The following is a 27,650-nucleotide window of genomic DNA, read 5'->3' as shown; positions in this document are numbered from 1 at the left end:
CATTAAGTCATTTTCCTCCTATTTTAAATGTCCTTTTCTGTTTTTTTCTCTTACCACCTTACTTCTTCACACCTTTCCATCTCTACTTCATACCATTATCACCTCTCTATTTTAGTCCTAATAAGACTTGCCCACATTTGTCACAGTTTTGTTTCAGATTTTCTTTCTACTTGTTTCTCTCTTTTTTTCCTCCTCCCCCAATAACTTTATTTTCAAGTTAATTTTTTACAGGGCACAAGTACAGTTGTAAATATCTTCATGGTCAGATATCTGCATGCCTGTTGTACTGACTTAAATCTGAATTTCTGCAAGCAAATGGGAAAAGTGCTGATATTTGGGCACCTACATGATTTATGCATATTCACAACAGGATCTCCCAGGAGTAGTTTCACTCACTTAAGTTAAGCTACTCCTGTGTCTACAGGCTTATAATAATAAGAGATTAATAATTTGGCACTATTTGGTCCATACTCTTTATGGATACAAAGGATGCCACAGCCTCTTTCAGTTGGATTTGTTATTTATCATATTTACTGAAATCCAGGACAAGGTTTTTTCCCCACTTAACATGGGGGAAAGGCCCCTCCTCATACATTTAAGTATGGGTAGCAGGCAGACAGCAGCTGTTGTTGGGGCCAGAGCTACAGCTGTTGCCTATCCCCTGCCTTTTCCCCCCACAGCCTCTGCTCCCCCGCCTCTTACCCTCCACTCCAGCAGCCTCTGCCTCCCTGCCATTTACCCTCCACTTCAGCAGTTTCCTATCCCACTGGCAGCTCTTGATGGGCCCCAGATCCCCATGCCGCTGCAGCCACACTGGGTTGAGACTGGAGCAATCATGTGATCCATGCCACAGGCTGGAGTGGGTCTGGAGTCTGCCAGAGTACAGCAAAGGAAGCAACAGTGGAGTGGGATAAGCCAGGATGGATAGAGGATGCCGGGGGGAGTGGGGGGGCAGAGGGGACACTGAAGCAGTAGTGATGTGGAGATGCAGACATGGGGAAGCACATCGGGGGGGGCGCAGAGGCAGGGGGCAAGGTGTAGGGGAGCAAGGGGCAGGGGTCAAGCTTCTTGACTCCCAACCACGTGTTCCCCCCACTGCCTCCTCCACTGCCTGCTCCACAACTGCTTCCCCCTCCACCTGCCCACCTACTGCCTCCCCATTGCCAGTTCCCCCTGCTACCTACCTCCTACTGCTTCTCTCACTGTCTGCCCCCTGTTGCCTCCCACATCACCTGCCCCTCACTACCTGCCCTCCTGCCACTCCTTTCCCCACTGCAGCAGTTGGAGGGAACAGATTTAAGGTGACCCTCCAATAATTAGGTTCTATACAATACATTGAAAATGATAACAAATTTATGAATACTGCATTCCATGTATAGAATCCAATTATTTGGGTGTCATCTTAAATTCAGAGTCATCATGGATTCAGGTAAATATGGTAGCTTGGAAATGTTACTTCTTGAGTTCTTTTTCTTAGTCCATTAAATATTGCTTTTTAGGATACTTTAACTAGTCTGTTGTCCTTTCTAAGCTGAAATCCCAGTGATGTTAGCACAACAGTAAAAGGGAAGTTTGGATTGTTCATGGATTGCAGACAATGGATCAATCATGCTGTTTTCTCTCATGTTAGTATAGAGTATAGCCAGTTTAATGTTCTAAGTTCTGATTTTCATAAACTTTCTTAGAAGAAATATGACTCTTTCTAGCCCTCCCATTCCCTTTCAGGTAAAATTAGTGAAACATTTGTGTGACTTTAAGCTGTTTTTGGTTTGCCCTCATTAACTGTAGTATGGAACAACTTTAGTAAAATTATAGGTTACTGCATACTTACATCAGATCTTTAACCCTGTCTCCCAGGTTATTTAATTGAAGACCAGTCCTGAATGAAGTCCCCTATCATTATATGAACTTTGAAGGTGCAGCACATGTGTTATCATAAATATATATAAGTCCAGTTTCTTGAATTTGCATGCTCCTTTGTAGTGGATTAAAATTCTTATTTTAAAATATACTAAGCCAGTAGAAGTAATGAATTCTTTGAAGCTATTACTGAAGAATATGATCTTATTTTCTTAGTAGTGCTGGAGTGTTGTTGTAGCCATGATGGTCCAGGAAATTTACAAGATGCAAGTATTCTTTCCAGTGTTTTTTTTTTTTGGACCAACTGTGTAGCTGGGAGAGCTGTTGGACAAGCTCTCAGGCATCAAGTGTCCTCCCTCAGGTGCTTGATAATATGTTCAAGTTCCTTTCTGAGGTGCTTAAAGAAGGATGCCTGATGGCAGGAAGCTTGTTCCAACAGTTGCTTTCCCAGATATACAGTTTGTCCAATGAAAGATATCAGAAATAATCCCTGTTCTTTTATTTTCTTACAAAGTCTACTGCTTTTTTTTTTTTTAGTATGTCACAGTTTCAGGAAAATGTTCTAGCCAAAATATGGCTCATAGTCATTGTAATCTATTTTACTGACACTACACAGCCAACGCACTAGCAAAGTGCTAGTTTTATTTGCAGAACATTTTGTCTATTACTATTTTAATTAAACTAATTTTGCTGATGTATTTTAAATTTAGACTATCACAAGTTGTAGATTTGGTCAAATTGTAAATAAAGAAAAGTTAATTTGACATGAAGTCACAATAAAATAATTCTGAGAAACAAAATCGAGTGGGATAGGAGCATTTACTGACTGTGAATATAGGTGCTGTACTCCCCACCCCCTTTTCTCTAGTTCCCTCCCTTTGCAAAAGGAGACTTCCTATAATCTTCCCATTGTGGACTCACTTGAGAGCTCTAAACCACCCAGTCCTGCTTCATTTAAGTCAATATAAGAACCTGTACTTATCCCAATACAATATGGATAGGATCCTTGAAGATAGTACCTTGTTTCTCAAAAGCAAGTAACAACACCAAAGATGTATAAATCTATTCCTCTTTTTTATCCCTCCTCTCTATACATGTTAGGTTCTGAGTGCTGCTTGAGTTTTAAATTCAGTTCCCAATTCTGCTGCTAAATGACAGTTAAATGTCTTTTTTTATGACCTAGGAAATTACATGCACATGAGCTGCTCAAGAAGCAGTGCATGACAGTGATGACATTCTGCTAGACAGGAATATACAAAGTGATATTGAGACTGTACGCTCCTCAGGGCAAGGAATGTCTTTTGGAATACTTGTTCTGTCCCTGGCACACAAGGGTCTTCATCTAAGACTAGAGTTTCTTAGTGCCATATAGAAGACAAGCCAGCAAATAGAGACGTGTGCCCATGTGTTGTACTGTATTTTGTTCCATTCCCCATTGCAATTAAGGTAACTTCACCTGTGTCTTGTAGCATATATTTTTAGACACAAATGTAATTGATTTTTTTAACCACCGTTTAAAGGTAAATGATATTGGGCTTGCGCCATGGCAAAGTAGATATAAAGATAAATAGGGTGATGAAGAATTCCTTAGAAATGTATCTTTGATAACATGATCATGATGAACTTATTAGGGACATGTTCTGTCTATCATGGTTCAAGCACCTTTTCTTATATAATTTATTCTAAACTGTTTTCTGCTAACATGTTAAGTTATCCTGTTGTATAAAGGCAGTCAGAAACTCAGAAAAGCTGTAACTTTAATGCACTATTTTATTTATATGTGCCGGTGGCTTATTTTGCCTTTTTATTCTAGACTTAGATAATAAATACTTAATACTATGCACTGGAAGGCTGCATTTAAAACAAAATCAACCACCTATGTTAGTGACTGGCTTACACTGATATCTTCTATGAAACAGACCTGTAGGCCATATAGCCTTTAGTATAGTTTAATTAAAATATCAAACAGATAACAATTATGGCAGCTATTCCATTAAGGTTCGCTGTTTTTAATTAACAGCAGATGCGAATAGTAAATAGCAGTAAAATATCACTGTAAACCAAGAGAAATATAGTTGTGACTTGCATTCACTTAGGTCACATCTCTTTCTCTGTTATCTGCTCTATTTAATCTGTTCTTGGTTGGGAGTAATGACAGGATAACATACATGGACATACAGGGTGCATCTACACATGCAATTAATGCGCCTGTATTTTTTTGGTAGAAAATTCAGGCTTATTAAAGCACTCCAGGGCAGACATCTACATGTGTACCCCCATCAGGAGAAATTTGGGCCTGATAGGGCTGCTTCAGCCCAGCTGTTCCCCACCAGGGCTGGCGGGGCCACAGAGGAGCCCCATCCTTGCTTGATGGGGATGCTACCTGCCAGCCAAGTGGGAATCCATCCTCCTCAATGTGGCTGGCTGGCAGCATCCCCACTGAGCAGGGATGACTCTCCTGGCCACATGGAAATCAGGTCCTGATCCCATCTCCACATGGCTGAGACACAGCAGTCCCAGCTGCTGAGACATCTCTACAGGCCACATGGGGATCAGGTCGGGACCTAGTTTCCATGTGGCTGGGATGCAGCAGTCCTGGTTGCCAGGACCGCTCTACTGGCCATGTGGAGAATGGGTCCTGACCCATTCTCCACATGGCTGGGATACAGCAGTCCTGGCTTTTGGAACTACTTACAGCTCTACTGGCTACATGGGGATGGTCTTGGGACCCCATCACCACAAGGCTGGGATGCAGCAATCCAGCTGCCAAAGCAACTCTACCAGCTACATGGAGATTGGTTCGAAACCCAATCTCCACATGGCTGGAATGCAGCAGTATGGGCAGAGCTCACCCCTGAATTGGGGCTTAGCCAGGCTTTAGTTTTAGTGGGCCCCCTGGGGTGACCAGAAGCAAATTGCCATACTGAGTAGTAGCTAATGCACCGTTAATTTAGTACATGTATTTCCTGGTACTAGCAAATGGCACATTAGCCAAATCTACTGCACAGTAAATCCTGCCCACATGTAGATGGTGATGCTTTACTGCTCATTTGTCTAATGTGCTGCAACGCATCTTGTGTAGATGTTTCTACAGTGTGGTTATCTAGTTCCTATTTGGCCTCTGGTTTGAAAAAGATTTAAACATCTCTCTCTCTAACCCCCTCCCCCTTCTAATTAAACTAAAAGATACTATACTTAAAAGAAAGAACTAGCTAGTGGATAGTTTGAAAATGATTTCTGACCTATGTTCTCTTTCCCTTTTTCTTTATAAAATAAAGGAGGCAGGTTCAATGGGGCTGAGAAGACAGCGAATGGTGCAGGATGGTGATTAGCACAGTTCTAAGCTAAAGACTATGCAGTGTAACATTTATAAAGTATGAAGTCAAGCAAAATCAAGATCAGGGTGCCCAGGTGTCTTGAAGACACCTTTGTACTCCCCTTGCTCCTGGGGCCACTTTGTACTGGGCAGGTTCCCATGTTCAGATCAAGCTAACATACACCAGCTGCCAGTCGTGGCCATGACTTCTTTTGTTCAACTAAGCATCTCTCTGTTGGCACTAAGGATGCATCTGGCATGGGGAATACTACAGGGGCTATACCATTTCACTCTATATGGGGAAGCTCCACTGAGAGCTAATTAGAACAGCTTCAGAGCAGTATCGTATTGTAGGAGGAGTGCAGAACTGCCCTAAAATGCTGAGAGATCTGCCTCCTAAGGGCTGGGACAGCTCCTAGAAAATTTATTCAGTTGTTTTTTAGTTTATTCAGTCAGAATAGCCATTGATTTCAATGGAAGTTTTGTCTGAGAAAGGAAATAATTTTAATTTATCTTAATTTGGGCTCAGAGTTAAGACTTAATTGAACTTTAATTTTGAATTTCTTGGATTTCTACTGTTCTTTTTCTAAAAACTGTGCACTCTGGATTGGCATGTGGGGTTGGTCCACGGGTGTGAACCCACACACCAGCCTGACCCAGCCTGATACACCAGTCTGACATACCAGATGTGGTGGCGCACCAGAACAACCATGCATACCAGATGCAGCCATTTTCCAGCCTGACTTAGTGCACCTGGATCTAGCCATGTACCAGCTGAACCCCACACGACAAATGTATTCCAAGATATGGCCACAAAGTGACCACACATAACCAGGCAGAGCCATGTTGTTCAGCTTGCAGGGCTCCCCATGTATCTGGAAATTTGCCAGCAGAGGAATGGAAGTTAATGCTGCCACCAGTCCTGTGCAGTCAAATTTTCAGAAATGTGGGGAGCCCTGTGGGCTAGATAACAGCTCCATTGTCCAAATATGGTCCTTGAGCTAGAAGTTAAGGACCACTGGTTTAACAAACATTTTGAACTGAGCGTATCCCCATAATTATTTTTAATTATTATTTATTGACATCCTGTACTTTTTTCAATGACATGTAAGGGAATTCACAGAAAGAATGTTAAATCCATTTGAAATAACTTGGCTCAGAGACACCAAAATTATCCGGCCCTGCAGGCCTGATGAGTGGCACCAGGCCAGTGCGTGGGGTGGCCTGGATTTACAGCCTGGTCCTGCTCCAGCGGTCTCCCAGCTTGTTGCCTGGCCCCAGAGCCACCTCCATGGGACTGTGCTGCATGTTCCCAGAGCTGCTGTCATATGTAGCATGGCCCCAAAGTAGTATGCAACCACTCCAGGGTTGTGCTGCATGTGATGGCTACTCTACCACTCTAGGACATGAGCTGGAGCAGGCACTGCACACAGCAAATGAGTCCATCCATCTGGTTTCAAGTCTTAAATGCTGGGACTTTATAAGACCCTGCATGCTGTCTGTGGGTCACTTCGAGATCCATGGACAGCACCAGGGACAAGATGATAGAACTCTGGGCCAGTGGCTCAGATCTTCAATACCCCTGACTTAAGAGTTCTGCTCTGACTTTAGTGACCAACTAGATTTGAAGCTATTTTTTGCATTTACTCAAATACAAAACAAGGGTTTTTTACCCAATTAGCATGGGAAATAAAGCTCCTCATCTCACTAATATTCCCATACAAGGAAGCCTCATCAAATACATTATCTATCATTAAACTCCTGCCAAAAGCAGCATGTGCTCAGTAAAGGATGCCATCCATGAAGTGAATTAAAGGCAACCAACACTAAGCATGATTATAAAACACATGTCCCCTATTCGGCAAACATACTGATAGGAACCTACTTTTTTTTTTTATATTTATTTATTTTTATATATATATAACTCTGCCTCCAACACTCTGCCAAGTGGCCCTTGTGGTTCGCTTGGCAGTTCAAAGCATACTAAAAACCCATTACATAGTTCACACTGCGTAACCACGTGACCGCACACCTAACCCACCCACTGCCTTCTTCAGAGGGGTTAATCCTGAAAAAGTCTATGCCAGACCCCTCTCTACCAGATGAGGTCTGCCATTTCTTTCTCATCGTCTTCTTCTGTCTTTCTGTATTACCAGTACATTTCACTTAGTCCCATTGTAATACAGTCCCTGACTGTGGGGTCCGAGCATCTGTTTGTGAGCAGGTTCTTGGTTTTCCACAGTGGAGACCCGAAGCAGGAGATGAATTGGTTGAAGTGCACTGTCAGGGCCCCTTGCTGTCTGGTCAGGTGCCTGCAGAGTACCACTTGCCTGGTCAGATTTCTGATGCCTATCACCACCAGGAGGAGCACATAGACTTTCTTCCACTCTTCCCTGGTATACAGGCAGTCCCAGAAGAGGTGGTCAGTTGTTTCTGCCTGCCAGCAGCGGGCCGGCCTCGGGCAATTTGATGTACCTCTCTGCCCTGCGCTGTTTCTCCATGCTTGCATGGGAAGTGCCTGGTGTGCTGCCTGCCAGTTTAGGTCTGTGCTTCTTCTGCAGGTCCCTGTGGAAGATTTGCTCCCACACGGCCTGACAGCTGTCACCAGGTAGTAAATCTACCAGTGATATGGTGTCTCTTGCCTTTACCACCTCCCGTATCTTATGGTGGTTTACCAGGATTGTTAAGGTAGCATCATGCAAATTGTATTTCTCTTGAAAGCGCTTCAGGATCTCGTAAAACCATGGGGAAAACATAGTCCATGGGCTCCTGTTAGTCACTGTATGCGCTTGCCATTGTTCCAGCAACTGCCCTGCAAAATACTTAACAAAGTTGGCTGTTTTACATTCCCACCCCCCATCGCCAGTTTGCAAACCTGGCTCATGCGCAGAGGAATGTCTGGCGTTCCTCTGCCTCCGAACTGGTTTGCTTTGTACAGCTTGGCCCTTGCCACTTTCTCCCATGTGGAGTTCCAAAAGAAAACATGTATGACTTTCTAGATTCTGCAAATGACTTGTTCTGAGGGAGGGAAGACTAGAGTGGTGTGTAGCAGCATCAGCAGGAGCACCACATTCATTAGTGCCACCCGCCCCCCCCCCTCCCCCCACTGACAGGCAGTATGATTGCCATAGCCCCAGTCTCTGTCTGGCCTTTCCCTCTGTCTTTTCCCATGCCCTCTGCCCCGTCAGCTCTGGGTCAAACTCCACTCCAAAGAACTTTACCCCTTCCCGGGGGAGGGAAACTTCCAGGGGTGATGGGTCCTGGGTCCTGGAGCTTACCCAGTACTAGGCAGGTGCTTTTGCTTACGTTGAGGTTGACCCGTGCTTCTGCTCCATATACCTGGGTGTGTTGTAATGCTCTTTCCACTGACCTTTTGTCCCTGCATATGATGTTCATATCATCCATGTACACGAGGACTTTCGTCTCTTCCCTGTTCCTTCCAGGGATTTCCACTCCCCTGATCCAGGGCTTCTGAGTTGTTGTGGTAATGGTTCCATTACACAAATAAACAGGATCGGGGAGAGCGAGCAGTCCTGCCTGACACCCGATTCTACTGCAGTTGGGGCTGTCAGGGACCCATTCACCAGGACCCTGCTGCTCATCTTGGTGTATAGTGCCTTTATCCAGGTGACAAAGGTTGTGGGGACTCCCATCTTTTTCAGAGTCTCAAGTAGGAAGTGATGGGATACCCGTTCTGCCCCCACTCCTGCTGGTACGGAAACACATAACGCAGCTGCATCAGGGCATCGTGTATCTGTCACCCTGGCACTTCATGTGCCTGGTCCTTGTGCATCAATTTACCTATAACAGACTTAAAGCGCTTGGCCAAGACTTTGGCCATTAGTTTCAGGAGTGTAATTGAGCACCAGATCCTAAAGTCTCACCTCTGCTCTTTCTTGTACAGAAGGGTTATGAGGCCTTCTTCTATCCCCACTCCCAAGTGGCCTTCCATCAAGTGCTCCAGCAGGTCTGGGCCCACCTGGTCCCAAAAAGCAACATAGAACTCTTTGGGCAGGCCATCTGCCCCCAGAGTCTTACTGTTCTGGAAGCTGCGAAGCATCATATAATCTCCTCCAGCATCCACTCCTCCATCAGCCTCTGTCCCTTGTCCTCACCAAGGACCTGCATGAGCCTCATAGGAACCTATCATGAAGATAAAATATGGCCCATCTGGATAAGATATATGGAAGTGCCCATTGAACAATGTGCCCCTCAGTGCCTAATCTTTCGGAAGTCATGGTGAGCCACTACCTTCAATACATTTTTACTTTCTCTTCATTCCCACAGGTGAGCTTCACCTTTCTTTCCCATTTCCAATTATTCCTGTTTTTTCACCAGCCTTGCACGTCTGGCAAACATTACCAAACAGGGCCCCAAACAGGTCACCCAGGGCCCCAAACAGGTCACCCAAAATCCCTCTCTTTCCCCCTCTCTCAACCTGTTCCATATGATTAATGTGTTCCTGCCCTCCATGAGGAGGAGCTGGACCAGGTTGCCCTGCACCTCATCTGCATATACATTTTTGGAGGATCCCAGGGCTTGTGGCAAGAACTCCCAGTCACAACCAGGGGTTAATTAACACACAGATCCTTTGTGAGGAGTATCTGAAGTGTACATACATGGGGGTCCCCATGACTCGAAACGCTGTTGGCTCTACTGGGGCCCAGCCCAGTGAACCCTATGTTAAATCATGGGCCTTTTGGCTTTGGACTAATGTCATGCATTGTTTGCCCTACATGTAGCTAGGTACAAAAGTGTTTCTTAAAAGTGTACCAGTGGAGGACCTGTACTAAAACTTGCAGCAGTTTCAAAACAGGTAGAAAGCCTCCATTTTGGATGAACTAAGTCTACAGCTACTATGTGCAAATTACTACAGGAATGTCTTTTTCAAGGTCAGTGTTTTCAAATTTTTTCCTCCCTTCCATCTGTTCAGGGAGAATAGGGTCTGACAGTAAAAAGAAGGGGAAGGGTCTGCAGGGGGAAGAAGTTGGGGACAAGCAAGGAGCAAGGGGGCTACCTGACCTCAGAGTTTTATTTGCCTTGCTGTAGCAGTGGGAGGGGGACACATTCAAGGCAGTTATACAATAATTAGATTCTATACCTGGAAAATTATAACAAATGTATACATTTTCCAGGTATATATAGAAACTAATTATGGGGGGGTCATCTTATATTCAAGAGCATTCTTGGTATCACATATTGTAAAGACCCTGTCAAAAAATAGCAGAAATGAACATGAAAAAATATAAGAGCACAGGTCTTCTGACATTTCTTGCATTAATGGACAGTGTCATATATGCCATTTAAAGATTCTGCATTGTTATAACCATGAAAGAAAACTATACTTCTCTTTTAACCTCTAATATCGGTTTATTAGGATTTCAGTTTATTGATTCTTGAAGAGTATATACAAGTATCCTCTATAAAGAGCATATTTGACAAACTTTAAATACCATATATCTTTCAAAAGATCTTTTGGCTTGTGGCAATGTATGTCACTGAAGAACTGGCTTCCCTTTCCCCTTTATTTTTACAATCTTAAAAATATAGTGACTTCTTTAAAAAGCAGTTCATTTTCCATCTAATTAATGCAAAGCGTGTCTACACATGCCCCTGTGGCGCCATTGTTACTGCCTCGTCATTTAAAGTATTAAATGTGCTGCACTGTGCCAGTGGCAAATGGTAATTTTTAGCCACTGTGTCACTGTAGCAAGATGCTATGTGGAGGGAGTGTGTTGCTACAGCAACATAGCAGCAGTGTCATGGATTTTGCCTGCGGATGCTACATCGCTGTAGCACGTTGCTACAGCAACATAGTGTCACATGTATATACGTCCACAGTGAAATAAAATAATCTGATTCACACCTTCTATGCACACTGTTTCTTGAAATCATTTCCAGAGTTAAATGTTACATAGCAATATGTTGGTTTAAATTAGAGCAAGACTATATTGGGCAGATACTCTACTGCATTAGAAGCCATCTCAACTAACCACAACAGGACCTTCCACTAAATAGGGTCATACTTGATTGATATAGAACCACTGTGATAGTTCCTGCCCTCTCTCAGGATTGTACAAAGGATGTGGCTAGAAGAAAGAGGGCAGACCACAACATTCCTCAAAACCCAGTGATCCCTGGCTGCTACAACAGCCCTTGGAGCAGAGGTAAACAATGTTTTTGGCTGGAGTGCCAAAAACCCCCACAACGTCTACCTTGTAGGGTGCTGGAGTGCTGGCATGCCAGAAAAACAAAGCCAAGGTAAGGGGTACATGGTAGAATGCACTGCATATTAATATAGTTAATAATCATAAACGTTGCTTTTTTTTACAGTAAATACCAATTTTAAATTTGGTGACAATAAATAAAACTTCATATACTACTTTTGTTGTGTATTTTTTTGTTAAGCATACTGTGATGAGAGAAAGAAAAAAGAGACAGAGAGAAAGATGGAAAAAGAGAGAGAGAGAAAGAGGGGGAAAAAGAGAAAAGAAGAGAAAAAAGAAAAAAAGGAGAGGAGAGAGAGAAAAAAAAAGAGGAGAGAGAGAGAGAACCAGACCCACACACACAATCACACATACAGAACAGACACGCACACACATGCCCAGAGCCAGATATGTGTGCGCGCGCACACACACAGAATCAGACACAAAGATACATATGCACACACAGAGGCACACAGAACCAGACACACACACACACAATCAGAACCACAGGCACCCACACGTGGCCAGGCTGCTGAGCCGCAGGATAAAGTCCAGCCCCACAATGTCCCCGGCCTGCTGAAGCCCCTGTGCTTCTCCAGGGAGCCGGTCCCTGGGTTGCAATGTGGCCTGCCGGGGCTCTGTTTTGCAGTAGTTTCAAATGTATAAGAATAAAATTAATGACTTTTCTTGAACTTCACCTCCATGAACTCTACTAATTATTTTATGTACCCAGTTTGGGTGACTCTTGGAGTGCATCTACAGAACAGTCTCCTGAAGTTTGATAGGAGCATATATACCCAATCCAACATTACATTAACTAGCATTAGAAACAATAGGAAGAAGTGATCACATCAACTTCAATGCCAGCTAGCACCCAACATCCATGATGCCTGAGTAGCTTGTACAGCCCATGCCAAAGCCCATGCTTCCATGTCTGTGCTGCTACTGCTAACTGAACTAGCTAAATTAAACCTAGCTCAAGTATGTCTATATGTGCCACAATCTCACTCGCTCTGTGCACACTTGAGTATCCCTTGGCTGTATGGACGTGCAGTGAGAGCTAAAATGCATCCTCACACTTCATAGGGAGGAGAAATCTCTTCAGTTCTAGACTTGAATTGAATTGATTTTTGTCAATGAAAATATTACATTGTTTCACTTGGGCATTTCTTGAAGTTGAAGGTCTGATGAGAGGTCAGAGTTTTATGGTAGCTGGAAGATTGTTGTTTAGGATTGCAAGATACTTCTTACTGGCTGTGTTTACATGTGTATCTGATGCAGCACTAGTTTCCTTACAAGTAAATTACTCGTGAGTAAATGGTGCTGGGCATGTGTCTACATGTGCAGGGAAGTGGAAGTAGATTTGCTGTGAATCTGCTCCCACTTCTTGGGCCCATGCAGTGGGCCCCTACTGTCAGTGGGCTCCAGGCTCTGGCTGCAGCTGCCAGCAACCGCCAGCCCTCTTCAAAAGCCAGACCTCTTCGCTGCCTTCTGGCCAGCCGCTTCCCTGACCAGGAGCAGTGTGCCCTGTGCAGGGGCAGCATGTGGCAGCATTCTCCTCAGCACCTGTGCCTCTCCAGACTGTGGCTGCACCTGCCTCGGCCCCTGGCAGCGATAACTAGCGACTTGCACTCCTGCTGGCTGCCTCGGTAGCCCTGATGGCCTGCTGTGGTGACCATCACCTGCTATGGTGATAGCCTCCTGGCTCCCCTATGTGCAGTGACTGCCTGCCCGCCTGGCATGCACTATCCCAGGGCTGCTGCCACGCACCTGCCACCTTCACCCAGTTCACCTGGCCAGACCGTGGCAGGGACAACACCATCAGGCTCCAGTATGCCACCACCAGACCACTGTCAACCTTCTGGGCCTCTAGCCCTGCCACCTCTGGACCCACCTGGCCAGCCATGACTGGTGGTGGCACATTGTTCAGCATACTTGGGGTGACGAGCAGTGGCTGGAGGACTTCAGAATGACCCAGGCCACCTTCCAGGAGCTCCTGGGATAGCTCTGGCCCCACTTGCAGTGGCAGCACTCTGGCATGCAGCTGCCGTTTCCCATGGAAACCCACCTGGCCTTCAGTTTGCTCAAGCCAGCCACACCCACCAACCTGTCGTATGTTGGCCGCCTGTTTGGCTTGGGCAAGGCCATCACCAAGAAGGCCATCCTAGAGGTGCACGGTGCCCTCCAGGACATGCTGGGGGACATTGTGCTCCACGTACACAACCCCCTGGCAGTGGTGGCAGGGCTCCGTGCCCTGGGATTCCTCCAGTGAATTGGGGCCCTGGATGGGACCCACATCCCTGTCACCTGCCTACCCCATGGAGACTGCCCCTACTACAGCCATAGTGACTTTCACTCCATGGCGCTCCAGGTCATCATGGACCACCAAGGTGCCTTCATGCACATGCCCCCCGAAGCTGAAGAGGACATTGCTGCTAGCATTGACTTGTTCTTCAGCATGTGAGAGGACTGTGCCCACCTAGCTGCGAGGTCACGGGTTGCTCAGTAAAATTTGGCATTGTCTTCCCACCCCCCCTGCATGCTGTAGAGAGGAAACTCGGGGCCAGGGGAATGCAGGCTGGCCGGACAGAGGGAGGGGATAGGGGCAGGAGGCAGGGGTGGGGAGAGCCCTCCCCCCAGATCAGGGCTTACCGCATGGACAGGGCTCCATATGGTCATGACTGCCAGCAACAGCGTGTGGCTCCAGAATGATGTCCTTGGATGGCAGGGTGCGGCAGGTGGGTGCCTAACCAGGCCCCCCTCAGGGAGGAGCTGGCACTGCTGGCAGCTGGCAGTATCATGGCCAATTGAACCTCATAACTTAGCTGGGGCAGTGCAGCTGTCAGGGCAGACACTGCTCTGGGTTCCCTAAGCTGCTGGTGGAGGGTGCAGCCGGGGAGCTCAGCAGGACTGGCTGCTGGATTCCCAAGGGGCCCTCCCCTGGTGACATGTCACCAGGGGTGCGAGGCCAAAGGGCTTGGGCAGGCCTCCCATGCTGCTATAGATAGCATGGCTGTGCCCTGGGTCCCAGGTCATAAGGATGTCCGTCATTTGTAAGAAACTTGCAGAAGGCATGATACTGAATGACAGCCAGCATGGCTTTGTCATGGGCAGGTCTTGTCTGACCAACCTCATTTCTCTCTGTGATCAGGTGACTCGTCACCTGGACTAGAGAAAAGCAGTTGACATCATATACCTCGACTTCCAGAAAGCCTTTGACCTGGTATCCCATGAGGTACTGATCAAAAAACTGGAAGATATCAGGCTCAACTGCAGGACCATCAAGTGGGTGCGAAACTGGTTGCAGGGTAGGACACAGAGAGTCCAAATGAATGGGTCGATGTCGTCCTGGCGAGATGTGAGCAGCAGCGTATCCCAGGGATTGGTACTTGGCCCAGTGCTGTTCAATATCTTCATCAACGACCTGGATGAGGGGGTGAAAAGCCCATTGGCCAAATTTGCGGACAACACCAAGATATGGGTTTGTGCGGACACACCCGCAGATAGGCTGCAGGTGCATGCAGACCTAGACAGGCTGGCATGTTGGGCAGAACGGAACCAGATGAGGTTCAATGTAGAGAAAAGCAAAGTGCTGCATCTGGGAAGGAAGAACCCCCACACACCTACAGGCTGGGCATGGCTAAACTGACCAGCACCACAAATTAAAGGGGTCTGCGGGTAACAATAGACCCCAGCATGAATATGAGCCGGTAATGCAATGCAGTAGCCGCTAGGGCCAATAAAACTCTGGCATGCATCAATCAATGCATCTCCAGTAAATCCAAAGAAGTGATTCTCCTGCTTTACTCAACATTGGTGCAGCCACAGCTAGAGTATCGCATCCAGTCCTGGGTGCCACACTTCAACAAGGATGTGCTGAAGCTCGAGAGGGTCCAGAGAAGGGCCACCCTCATGATTGGGGACTTGCATGGCAAGCCATATGAGGAGAGGCTAAGGGATCCCGGACTCTTCAGTGTAAAGAAAAGAAGGCTGAGAGGGGAACTGATTGCGGCTTACTGCTATATCAGAGGCATACATCAGGGGCTCGGTGAACAAGTGTTCACCAGGGCGCCCTGGGGGAAAACTAGAAACAATAGCCACAAACTCCTGGAAGATAGTTTCTGGCTGAACATTAGGAAAAACTTATTCACAACTAGGGTGTCCAGACTATGGAACAAGCTCCCCCTAGAGGTGGCGCAATCATCTACCCTAGAGGTCTTCAAGAGAAGACTGGACAGTCATGTGGCTGGGGTCACCTGACTCCAGATGTCTTTCCTGCTCATGCAGGGGGCTGGACCCGATGATCCTTTGGGATTCCTTCCAGCCCTATGATTCTATGCATTGCCGCATAATGCGCATGGACTTACAGGCACTCCCTGACCTGACCGATTATTGGGTTGTTGATGGAAACCCACTGTGCCCGCAAGGACTTGACCTTTATGCAGCACTGCCGCACCGACTGGTTGTGTCCGTGCTCGCGCATCCTGGCTGACAGCCTCTGGTAGATGTGGACATTGGAGTGCCCATCCCACTTGAACTTGCACTGCACCTTTGCCTCACCTCACAGTGCCATGAGGTCAACAGCCTCCTCCATGGGCCAGTTGGGGCCCTGGGTGCTGGCACGAGCGCGGGCATGGCTGCAGACGAGTAGGACACCATCATGGGTCTCATGCCAGCTCTCTGGGTCCTCATGTGGCTGCCCCTGTGCTGCTGGACATGGACAGCTGCCTACAGCACCCAGCACAGGGGCCCAACACGGGACTGGCATTCACATGACGGAGGCAATGCTTTACAGCATCTGTAAGCTCGGGGCAGGGTGCTAGGGGTGGGCTGCAGGCAGGTGGAGCTATCCTCAGGAGCCAGAAGCTGCCTGAAGCTGGGCCTCGGCCTGGCAGGCCTGGCTGGAGCCTGCAGCAGCCTGCAGGCCTGGACAGTACAGGCCTGGCAGGTCCACAGCAGTGCGGTGCCAGGCAGCGGCACCAGGGTGCAGGCAGACTAGGGTAGCCCATGGGGACACAGAGGTCTGGAGTGGCCTCAGGCTCCCTGCTGGTGTGCCTTAGGGTTCTGAATGCCTGCAGGCTTTTAAATGCCTGAGAGGGGGGCTGCCACAGAGGAAGCCCAGCCCTGGAGCTAGCCTCAGGCAGGCCCCTTAGTGGCAGGGCTGACCTGAGGTTGGGTCTATACATGCATAACTACACCGAATACTACACTGCAGAGTAACTAATTGCGCATAAATTTGCTACCTGCATTTGCAGGTAGCAAATTTACTCACGATTAAGTATTTTTACTGCACAGTAAGCATGCATATGTGTAGACACACACACTTACTGTGCTGTAAACTACGCTACTTTGCAGTTAAGTGTCTCATGTAGACGCGCTCACTGTCATTTGGACATTGAAGTGATTGACGGTTTACCATAGTGACAGACATAACAATTGTATCATTATCAAAGGATACCAGTACAGGCTGTTACTATGCAACTGTGATGTACTTGTGATTTCATAGTGATTTAAGAGTAGCAAAACCACTCCAACTGTAACTTTGTTTCATGCAGGGTCAGAGTTAGGGCAGTGTAGTTCCCTTGTTACTGCTACTGGTTCAAGCAGATGTAAAAGTTAGATCATATCAGCACTCCCAAGCTGCAGCTCCCTCTCCCCTGTTTTTGAGGACAGTTACATTTATCCATACCTTGAGAAGCAAATCCCTATTAAAGGCAACAGGAAACCGTAGGTGGTTTTCTAGGTGCTTTGTTATATTCCCAGCTCCTCTTGCCCCTCCCTACTTTAACTTTTAATGGTGGTAGAGACTAGAAGAGATTAAGAAACACTTGGACTGCAAATACTCTAGAATTCTGCCTAGAGACACACATAGGAAAAGGTTTCTATTACTTTCTGTGTCCCAGGAAGCAGTTTAGTGCAATTGGAAATTTCATGATTGATAGTTAAGGAATTTTTGATAACCACAGTAGATGAAGCATATGTAAATAAAATACCTCTAATTTTATTCTAAATACAGCCTTATGTAAGGTATCATATTTTCTCACATACGATACCACCCTCCCCCCAAATATAATATGCACCTTGTTTCTGAAAGGCAACATAAAGGGAAAAAAGCTTTCCTTGTAGTAAATGGGCACATCTACATGAGACTTATTGTGGAGCTGCATGATTAGTTCCACGGTAATGTCTCAGCATCTACATGTGCAGACCTATTAGACCACAGGAAATGAATTAACACCACCGTAGGTTAGTACTTGTACACACAAGTACTGTCCTACAGTGGTGTTCTTTAGTGCGCAGCAACGCATGTGTAGATGCGGACAGAGCTGGCTGAGGCACAAGGGTGCTTCAGTGTGGGTGCTGCCTGCTGGCTAGCCCTGCACTGGTGCACTCTTGTGCCCCACCCAACTCCTCTGCAGCACGCTGAGCTGGATTGGAGCAGCCCTGGGCTGGAAGGCTGGCCCCCCTGATCCCCTGCCAGTCAGGGCTACTCCCAGCTGGCTCAGTATACTGCGGCTCCAATCACACATGAAGATGCTGTGCCCAGAAGTAATAAATTTCCTTGTGATATTTGCCAGAGTTTATTGTGTTGCATTAATTTCTTATGTAGATGTTCGCACCATGCAGTACACCCCCTACAAAAAGTTGGCTGTTGGCAGCACCGGTGGCATCTGCGGGAGCTACCCGCTTACTGCCGCCGCACTCCCACCACCGCTGCCACACTCCTGCTGCCACCATGCCCCCCCAGCCACTGGGGGCACGGGTCATTCATGGCTCCCACTGAGTAGCAGCAGCTTGGAAGAGCACGTCCCCCCCATGTCCTCCCCATCTCCCCATGCCCCCTGGATGAGCCATGGCTTCATCCTGCGCTCTGCCCCACCCTAGCTGGGCAGTGCCTGTCCCAGCCCCACTCCCTCCCTCACCATGGGGGGTGTTGATTTGCCCCTCCACACCTCTTCCCTTCCCCCTTCCACTTCCACAACAACAGACTTAACAGCTGCACGCAGCTCTCCAAGTTGATGGACTGTGCTCCTCTCCACCTTTGTGCTGCGCTGCGGCTGCACGCATGCATGGGCATTTTTCGGCCAAATTATCAGCTACATCAGGTCGATATCTGATACAACCAGTTTTCTTTATATTGGTGCTGGTCTAATATCAAACCGATGTATCAGTGCACCTCTAGTATGTTATTCCAGACCTTCACTATGGGATACAGTAGTATTATAATATTCAAGTATTTTTCAATACTTTTATTACAAATAATTAGAACCATAGACAAATATGGTTGGAAGGGACCTCAGAAGATCAGCCAGTACAAGCCACTGCACAAGTCAGGATTATCCCAGACAAACATTTATCTAATTTGCACTTAAAGACTTCCAGTCACTGAGATTTCACAACCTCTAGGTGTGTTCCAATGCTTAACCAGACTCAGAGTTTGAAAGCTCTTCTTAATAAACTAAATCTCCCTTTTTACCATATAGATGTGCTATAAATACCATTAGTATTTTTCCTGTTCCCAGTGGACATACAGAACAATTGATTGTCATCCTCTTTAAAACATCCCTTTTTGTATTTGAGGACTGTCTAATTCAGAGGGTAGCAGCTTACAGCTCAAAGGCTGGATCCAGCCTGCAAAGGGATTGGATGCAACCCATGAAGGTGCGATCCAGTCCATATTTTACTAAGTCCACACCTACTCCCCAGCTGTTTGATCCAGTCCTCATTTTGCTGATGACACACTTGTTGCCTCTTGCCCTCTAACCAGCTGCTACAGCCCATTTGGAGGGCTGCTTTTCCTCCTTGCAGCCTCTGCTCATTGTTGCTGGAGGGACTGTTGAATGGAAGGGAAGGATGAGCCATAGGGCAAGTAGAGTTGCAAGATGCAGCTCACATTTACAAAAGTTGGTTGACCCTACCCCATTATATAATCTGTTCTCCACCACCACCACCACCTTTCTCTCCTGTAAACAATCCAAAGATGTACCTCGGTATACATCTCATGCTCTTAGCAAGTTCATAGGGTGTCCCAGTGTGTCACAAAGGATGGGCATCCTTGCTGAAGGATGCTTTAGTTAGAATAAAAGATACTTATTTCTGCAGTGTTCTGCAATGTGGATTAGGTGAGCAGCTTCATTACTTTTGAAAGCACTATGTTCTGTAGTCTAAACATGTAGAGGTGGAAACCATTCATTGGGCATTCTAATAAGAGATCATTTTTCTATCAGATGGAATATAGCTTTTAAATTTGTTTCTATGGAATCCCATATTATATAAGGATTCATTGTGATTCATTAAAACAATATTTATTTTATCCTCAAGACAAACTTAAATGAAAGCAAAACAATCTAACTCACCTTTTAAGAGAAGCAAAAGGAGACTGGATTTCACTTACAATTGTCATTTTTATTTATGTTACCTTTCCCTCTCCCTTTAAATGGCTCATATATACACAAGGGTCCCCTGGGTCTCGAAATTCTATGACAAAAAATGATCAAATTCAACAAAAATGAGTGTAGAATACTGTGGCAATAATAAAACAGACTTTTTATATTAAAAAGCAATGTTCCTGCATAATATCAGCAATTCTAATTGCAGTATTTGACATTCAGTGCTAATCAACCGAATCTATAGCTTATTAGAAGTGGCAGTAGACACATTGATACTATAGGAGCAAGTCAGAATTGTCAAAAACTATACCAACATTACGAATATGAGATAAAATTATGGATATTGTAGAAATATGAGTTTGCATGAAATTCACAGGCATAGAATCAATAATACACTGGAGTGGAATTAATAGTGCTTACAGATGCAAGCAGTCCCAGCAGCACACTGAGATACTCCTAACAGGAAAAGAACTACTTTTGTCATTTAAGGCTTTTTTGTTTTGTTTTGGTGGGTTTTTTTGTGTTGCGGTCTGGGCATGCAGTTTCTTCTCTCCATGGAGTTAGCAATAGAATTAGTAGTAAAGAAGAAAGATACTATATTTTTTTTCCTCCTAGAAAACAAAACTCCATCAGGCACTGGACTGGGAGTCAGATGTGGATGCTATTTGTGACTGAGCCACTGGTAATCTCTGTGCAAACTATTTAATTCCCCTGTGCCTGCAATCCTCCATCTATAACACCTGCTTCTTGTAAAATATTTTGAGATCTGCAGATAAAAAATGATTTATTACGGTGACCATATTACTGTTACTACTACTACAATCAATATGTGGACTGGGAAGGCATTTATAACCCAGTTTTGCCACCCATATTCCCAGTGGACGCATCTACACTTAAATATTAATGTGCAATAAACTCTGGCACAGTTCATGCCTGAGTTTATTGTTCCTGGGTGCACATGTAAATGTGCGCCTGGGACTGCAACACGTTGAACCAGGGTGGTGCAGCCCCAGCTGGCAGGGGGCCCTGGGGTTCAGCCTGCAAGCCCAGGGCTGCTCCAACTTGGCTCAGTGTGCTGTAGAGAGGCTGCCTAGAAAACAAGCGTGCAGGGCTAGCCAGCAGGCAGCCCCCACACTGAAGCACCCTTGTACCCCAGCCAGCTCTGTCAGTGTCTACATGTGCATTGTGGCACAGTAAATAACTCCGCTTAAGGATAGTACTTGTGTTGATAAGTACTAACCTACGGCGGAGTTAATTAGTTTACTAAAGCCTTAATAGCTACACATGTGTAGTCCAGTGATACCTTACTGTGGAGCTAATCCAGCAACTCCACAGTAAGCGTTTTATGTAGATGTGCCCAGTGAGGAGCAATTTATGCTGTGAATAGCCTTCTTGAAATTAAGAAGATTATGTGTGGAGTAAATTACTGTTCAGTGGACATGTCTACATGTGCAATTAGTGCAAAGCAATTAACTCCGTAGCAGTTTAAGATGAACTAAATTATTTCTGGGTGCAGTGTCTATATGTATGCCTGTGGCAGCAGCAATTTGAGCCAGGACAGAGCAGTGATCCCCTTTTAATGGCCCCAAAGTGAAAGATATTTATGATGTAGAAAGCTATTTATTTGTTACCTGGTATGCTCAGGAATCATGTCTCTTTGCAGCTTAGTAAAATGTTCATTCATTATTAATTCAGCAATGCACTTATAAACTGGATTTACTTTATTGACTGTAGTCTGTTGCGTGTATTAGATTGGGTCACCTATTATGAGATGGCATTTTTTCTTTTAATAGAAATAATTAAAGCAAGATTTGAAGGACACTTTTTAAGATTTTTTTTCAACTCAATTTCACCTTATTTTACAAATAAGTTGTTTCACTGTTGCCACTATTTGTAAACTCTTCCTGGCAGTCTTAAAAATCTTTCACTAAGCAAACAAAAACTGTCCCAGGAAAAATTATTAAATTAAGGCTGAGAGTGGCTTGTCACAAACAACCATTAATGAACACCATAGAGGATAGGATGTCTTTCTGTTCATTGTCTTTCTACAATTTATACTCAATATCCACAGATTATGCAGAGTAGATGTATGAATATTTGTTGTAGCTGTACATTTAGGCAAGCAAATAGGATTTTATAAATTGGTGGAAATAAGAAGTGAAAAATTAATTGTAAAGTCTGCTTCCTTAGGGCAAATATTTAAATAAAGCTTGTATCTTTGTAAATGCAAGGGCGGGTTTCAGTGTAGGTAGGTGTTTGGCTTCACTGCATGCAAATGCTTCTACGTAAACTTTTATGTATAGCACAGATTGATACGATGCATTTTGACGTGTCATTATGATTATGAAAATTCACAAAAATTTCACCAAGGAAAACTTAAAACCCAGAATCACATTTGTGTAAAATAATGTACCCTCAAGAAAATGAGATGTGCTTTTAAAATGCAGTGCATTCTACAGTTATAAATTTCTTTCATTTGAAGAAAGATTTTCCTAAAACAAAAAGTAAAAATAACAAATATAGCATATAGAAAAAATAACTATTGGAATTTGTTACAGCTGCATGTAGTTTGCATGGATACTGCAAGGCCTCTCTCTGCACTTGTGGGTCTTATGGTTTCATATGAAGGAAGGAAACCGTGATGCGTAGTTGACTCAAACACTTCTGTCCTTTGTAAAATTAAAATCTAGTGATGCATTATAACTGGGTTATCTAGGCTGCTGGCTTTTGCAGAGAGGCTTTGCCCCATAAGGTGCTGTCCCCAGCCAGTTCTTGAAATAAGACAGTCCTTAAGTTACACAATCAAATAGATAACAAGTGAAATTAAACCCTTCTGCCTTGTCCTAGGCACTCAAGGAGGAACCCTTTGGGTCTAGTTCCCAGTCCAGTAGTCTGTTTCCTTCTAGCAGCAAGCAGTTAAACTCACTACTTGCTTCCTCCTCTCCCTACTTGCTCTTCTGAGAGTTTTTATAGCTCCTAGCAGGACTGTCTGTCCAAAGGCCCTGAAGCTGGGCTATCTAACCAGGGATGTCTGGCCCCACTTAAGGGGACAGACTGTTTTGTTACATGCTTTTAGGGGGATTTGTATTGAAAATTAATGTTACAGAGACACCAATGGATTTTTCTGGGACAGTCATTATTGTCACCTTTGAAAGTGTTTTCTAACCTTAAGCCCAAACCTTGCAGCTGTGACTCAGGGTATGTACAAACATTACATTTATACTGATGGAATAGCAGTTGCACCAGTAGAAGTCCTAAGGATAGAAACAAACATCTCTAAGTGAAGCGTATCAACTGTGCTGGGATGTATCATGGCACAGCTGATCTGCTTCATTGGGATAAACCAGGGGTGGGCAAAACAGCCCATGGGCCAGATCCAACTCACCAAGGGATTTTATCTGGTCTGTGGCAGATCCCTCAACCCTGCCCAGCTTGGTGCAGGGGGCAGCCTGAACCGTGGTGCATACAGCCAGTCCTGCCACCCCCAAGTGTGCAGTGGGGCTGGGGAGACACAGTTGCTGGACTCAGCTGCCCAGCAACACCAGCAGCAATGGGTCCTTCCAGTTGTCACTGCCAGTGTTGCCACTGCCGCCAGCCCCTACCCCACTGCCTGGGCACCCCAGCCCGTCCTCCCAGCACCCACTGCCAAGGATGCCGGATGAAGCAGGTAGGGTCTCCCTGGAGACTGGCCTGGCACCCCCATGGGCAGGGCACACTCAGCTGAGCAGATGGGATAGGGCACGGGTGGGCAGGAAGTGGTGCCTGGGAGTGGGACGAGCAGACAGGGCCTGGGCTGGGATCCCAGGGTAGTGGCAGCACAGGGCCATACTGGGAGCTGGTTGCAACTCTGTAGCCCTGGTCCTACACTGTCACTTCCCCAAGATCCAGGCCCCGACTACCCATCCTGCTTCTGGATGCCCTCCCTGCCCACCCAGAACCCACATACCATCTACATGGCTGCCAGCCTGCCAGCCTACTCTGTCCAGCGCCCCTGGACTGGTCTAGTAATCTGTCACTTAGCGACTTTTAATGAGCTATTGCAGGGTGGGGGGAGGTGCTAACCCAGCCCGTGCAGCTCACCCAAACTCTCTAAGTGGCCTTCCAGCCCAAAGAATTACGCACCCCAGGGTAAACACATTGCCCATTGTGCTTCTTGTTGATGCTTTAGGACAAAGGGCAACAGGTTCTCCTAGGGCTTGAGGGCCTAGTCCTACACAAGACAGGAATTCCCACTCAGGATCAGGTCCCAGAGTTCCTAAGAGTGCTTGCCTAACTTTCCCTGCTTACCAAGATGTACCCCAGACATCCTGGGGGCACATCTCAGTAAGGGGGGAAACTCCCCCTTTCCCCAATTACCAAGGTGCTCCCTGGAGTTTCTGGGGATGTATCTTAGTAAGAAGGGCAACCCTGACTTTCCCTGCTTACCGAGGCATACGCTGTAGACACATCCTGGGGATACAGCTTGGTAATTGGATAATAAGCCACGACTTTCCCTGCTTACCAAGGCATGCCTTGGAGATCCTGGGGGCATGTCTCTGTAAGCAAGAAAAGCCAAGCAGGCACCCAGGGCTTGAAGGGCCCAATCCTGTAGGGGAATTCCTGGGGTGTAAAGAACTGAAACTCTCAAACCCCCTGACCACCTCTAGGGGTGGCTAGAGAGCACGGGCACCTTCAGGCTTTGCAGTGACTTGTGGGTTGGGGAAGTTCCACAGTAAACATCTCAGCAGCTACATGTGCGCCCCATTAGGGTGCACAAAATGAATAAACTGTGCAGCAGGGTAGTACTTGTAAATATACAAGTAATGTATTACTTGTAGAGGTTGGTTTTTTTTATGTGCAACAGCGCACATGGAGACACTGAGCCAGCTGGCTGGGGCATGAAGGTGCTTCACTTTGGGGGCTGCCTGCTGGCTAGCCCCATACTGAAGCACCCGCATGCCCCAGCCAGCACCTCCACAGCCCATTGAGCTGGGTTGAATCAGCCACAGGCTGACAGGCAGATCCCGGGTCCCCTTGCCAGTTAGGGCTTGTCCAGCCAGGCTCCATATGCTGTGCATGAGCTCCAGAGCTGATTGCTCCAGAATTAATTGCTACTGGGCGCATGTTCAAACAGCGCTCCCAGAAGAAAAAGCTCCAGAGCAATAAGCTCCAGAGTTTTTAAAAAAAATCACCCAAATCTAAACAATATTCTATTTTAGGTATAACACAATATTTCATTGGACTCAAAATGATCATATTTTAAGTTTTTGTTAAGCTCAGAAAATCAATTTCCATTGTTTTGTTTTGAAATGATTTGAAACTGGGCCACTGAATTGATATCAGTGATTCACCCAGCTCTGCTTATTAACCTTCAGTTCAGGTAAAGGACCTGTGAGATTCTGGTGACCATCAAATTCAAATTCAGATTCTAGTCTAAATCTAACCTAAAACAGAATGCTTTACTGGAATCATTGCATGAGATTAATATATATTCAGAAAATTCCACTTGCTAAGAGATGGATCTTGCAGTAAATAATTTATTCAGCCAGTTTAGCCTATTTTATTGTTTGTGAATGATCAGTTACGCACTGAAATACTTTCATTGTTATTTATATTGGATCACTATTAGCCATATGGTTTATGTGAATACAGATGCAAACTATTCTCAATCATAATTTGATATTTGCCATGTAACATTCCTTAAAGTGCATATTACTGTTTTTTGCCCCTTGGTTGGAGGATTCCAACATATTACCTGCTCTGGGTCTGCTGTCTGAAAGCCTGACAGCTGGTAAGGAGAAAGGGGGTGTTGTGAACAGAGTGGGGTGGGTGCTTTCCTTGAGCAGCCAGCCAGTCAGCACTAACCTGTGCTCTTGGGTGCTGTCAACTGTCTCCAGGCAGATTGGGGAGCCTACAAAGTATGCTTTCGCTGGGTGCTGTCAGCTGCCCAGGCTGTTTGCAGAGCACCCAGGTGGATCCCTGAATGCATGTAGTGTTTTACTGCCAAGGTTTCCAACTTCTTCAACTGTTAAACTTCTACTGATTCAGTTGGACACATGCACATACCCTCAGTCATTACAAAAGCACACTTTCCATTAATGTCCACACATCCACTATACTATGCATTTGTACTTCTAAAATAGTGTTTTGTATCATGTGTCACTTGTACACAGTTAGCCCTTTTATGTGCAAAACATCATGTTGCTGTTGTAAAATATACATACACCTATTTTGCACATGCATCCATTATGTCCACCTTAAAAATGTGACCTGCAAAGCCTTTATGAAATATAAAGATAATCCATCTTTAATAGTTGTTAAAAACTATAAGCAGTTGGCTTGTAGAAATAATGTAGGCTTTATATAATTGTATAATTAATTTATACCCTTAAATAGTGTTAACTACAGAATATTAACTGTTGTGCTGACATCTTCCTGGTCTGTCACCCAAAACAAATGCATACTCGCTCCATCATGTAGGAGGTAAATCTCATATATGGTGCTAATAAAAGATACCGCCTCTACCCCAAGAGTTTTGTCTGCCTATGCCTTTAAACCGACACGGCTACAACCAGTATCCCTGAATATATGGTGCTGACATTCCAATGGAACATAAGCATTTCAAAAGAACATTGAAACTTTCCAAAACAGCACAGAAGCCAGTAACAAAGAAGTTAAATAGATAACATTTGGAAACCATATCTACCTTATACTGTCTGCATGTTTCAACATAAGTTTTACTTGTAATTCTGTACTACCTAGAGCATGAACAGTTAAAAGAACTTTTTATTACTGTGTTTACTATGGTGCAGTGTAGGTAGTTATAGTTTCCCTATGTTAAATCTTTTCATAGTTTAAATTGGGTAGAGTAGTCCTTTCTTTCTATCTTAAACTGTTATATAGAGCCGACATATGCTGTTAAAAAGTGCTTGAGAGGTATGTCTGATAGTGAGATAACTCCAGCATCTATATTTATAGATCTTACGCTGATTTGAGAGCCTTCTATATTTAAGGATCTCATGGAAATGAAATGGATGGGTGGTATTCAGGTTACCTTTAAATTATCACAAAGGCACTTAAAATGGGAGCATTCAGCCATTAAACAGTGTTAACTCATGCTAAGTACCCTCTAAACATTTTCAATTTATGACAGTTCAAGCCAGGGTTTTCTCTGATCCATTTTACCCGGGTCATTGCAGGGTATTACTAGACTGCTACAGGGAGATAAAATGCTCTATTTTCAATCCTCCAGCATCCCAGGATGTACCATTCCCAGTCCTTCCTACTTCTTTGCTCCAAGGGCAGACTTTCAGCCAACTGAACCCTACTGCTAGGAGGGGGGAGGGAGTGCTGGCCCAAAGTCAACACCCCCTCCCTCCTCTAAGGAGTGTGACCCAAACACATCCTGACCACTCTGAGCACCTAGGTACAGCTCACCAGTTTACTGCTTGCTTTAGAGCCCCTGTGCACTAAGTTGGCTGGCTACTGGTGCAAAGGAGCAGTTAAAAAGCCAATTAACCACTAATGAGCACAGCAGTTGGCTTTTAGCACTAAGCAGTCATGCCCCTCCCACTCATCCCCTCTCTTCCCACTAATGCTGGCTCCTGCACCATAGTTCAGCTTCCCCTCCCCAATGTTATTCATTTGAATTTAACCACTGTTCATTTTAAATGCCTCTGTCAGCATCCACCTTATCCAACCCATACAGTAAACCCTCGAGGTCTAAGCTCTGCCCTAGTGTGGCATGCAGAGAGGTCACTTAGTCTCATTGTTTCCCGGGGGTGGCATGAAGTGAGTCTGCTGGGTCTCACCTCTGCCCTGGTGTGAATACTGATCCAACATCCCTCTGACCCAATCCCAACTCACTGAAACATGTGCAAGATTTTTGTTCTTTGATTT

The 27,650-nt window shown here is 45.5% G+C and overlaps 1 protein-coding gene across 5 annotated transcripts in view; it reads left to right on the top strand.

The window, feature by feature from the left end:
- NTNG1 (netrin G1) overlaps positions 1-27,650 on the top strand; it is a 290,497-nt gene that overhangs the window by 93,737 nt on the left and 169,110 nt on the right. The window lies entirely within an intron of this gene.

This window comes from Alligator mississippiensis, chromosome 5, assembly GCF_030867095.1.
Source record: "Alligator mississippiensis isolate rAllMis1 chromosome 5, rAllMis1, whole genome shotgun sequence".
In the NCBI taxonomy this organism is placed as follows: Eukaryota; Metazoa; Chordata; order Crocodylia; family Alligatoridae; genus Alligator; species Alligator mississippiensis.
This window is presented reverse-complemented; position numbering and strand designations above follow the sequence as displayed.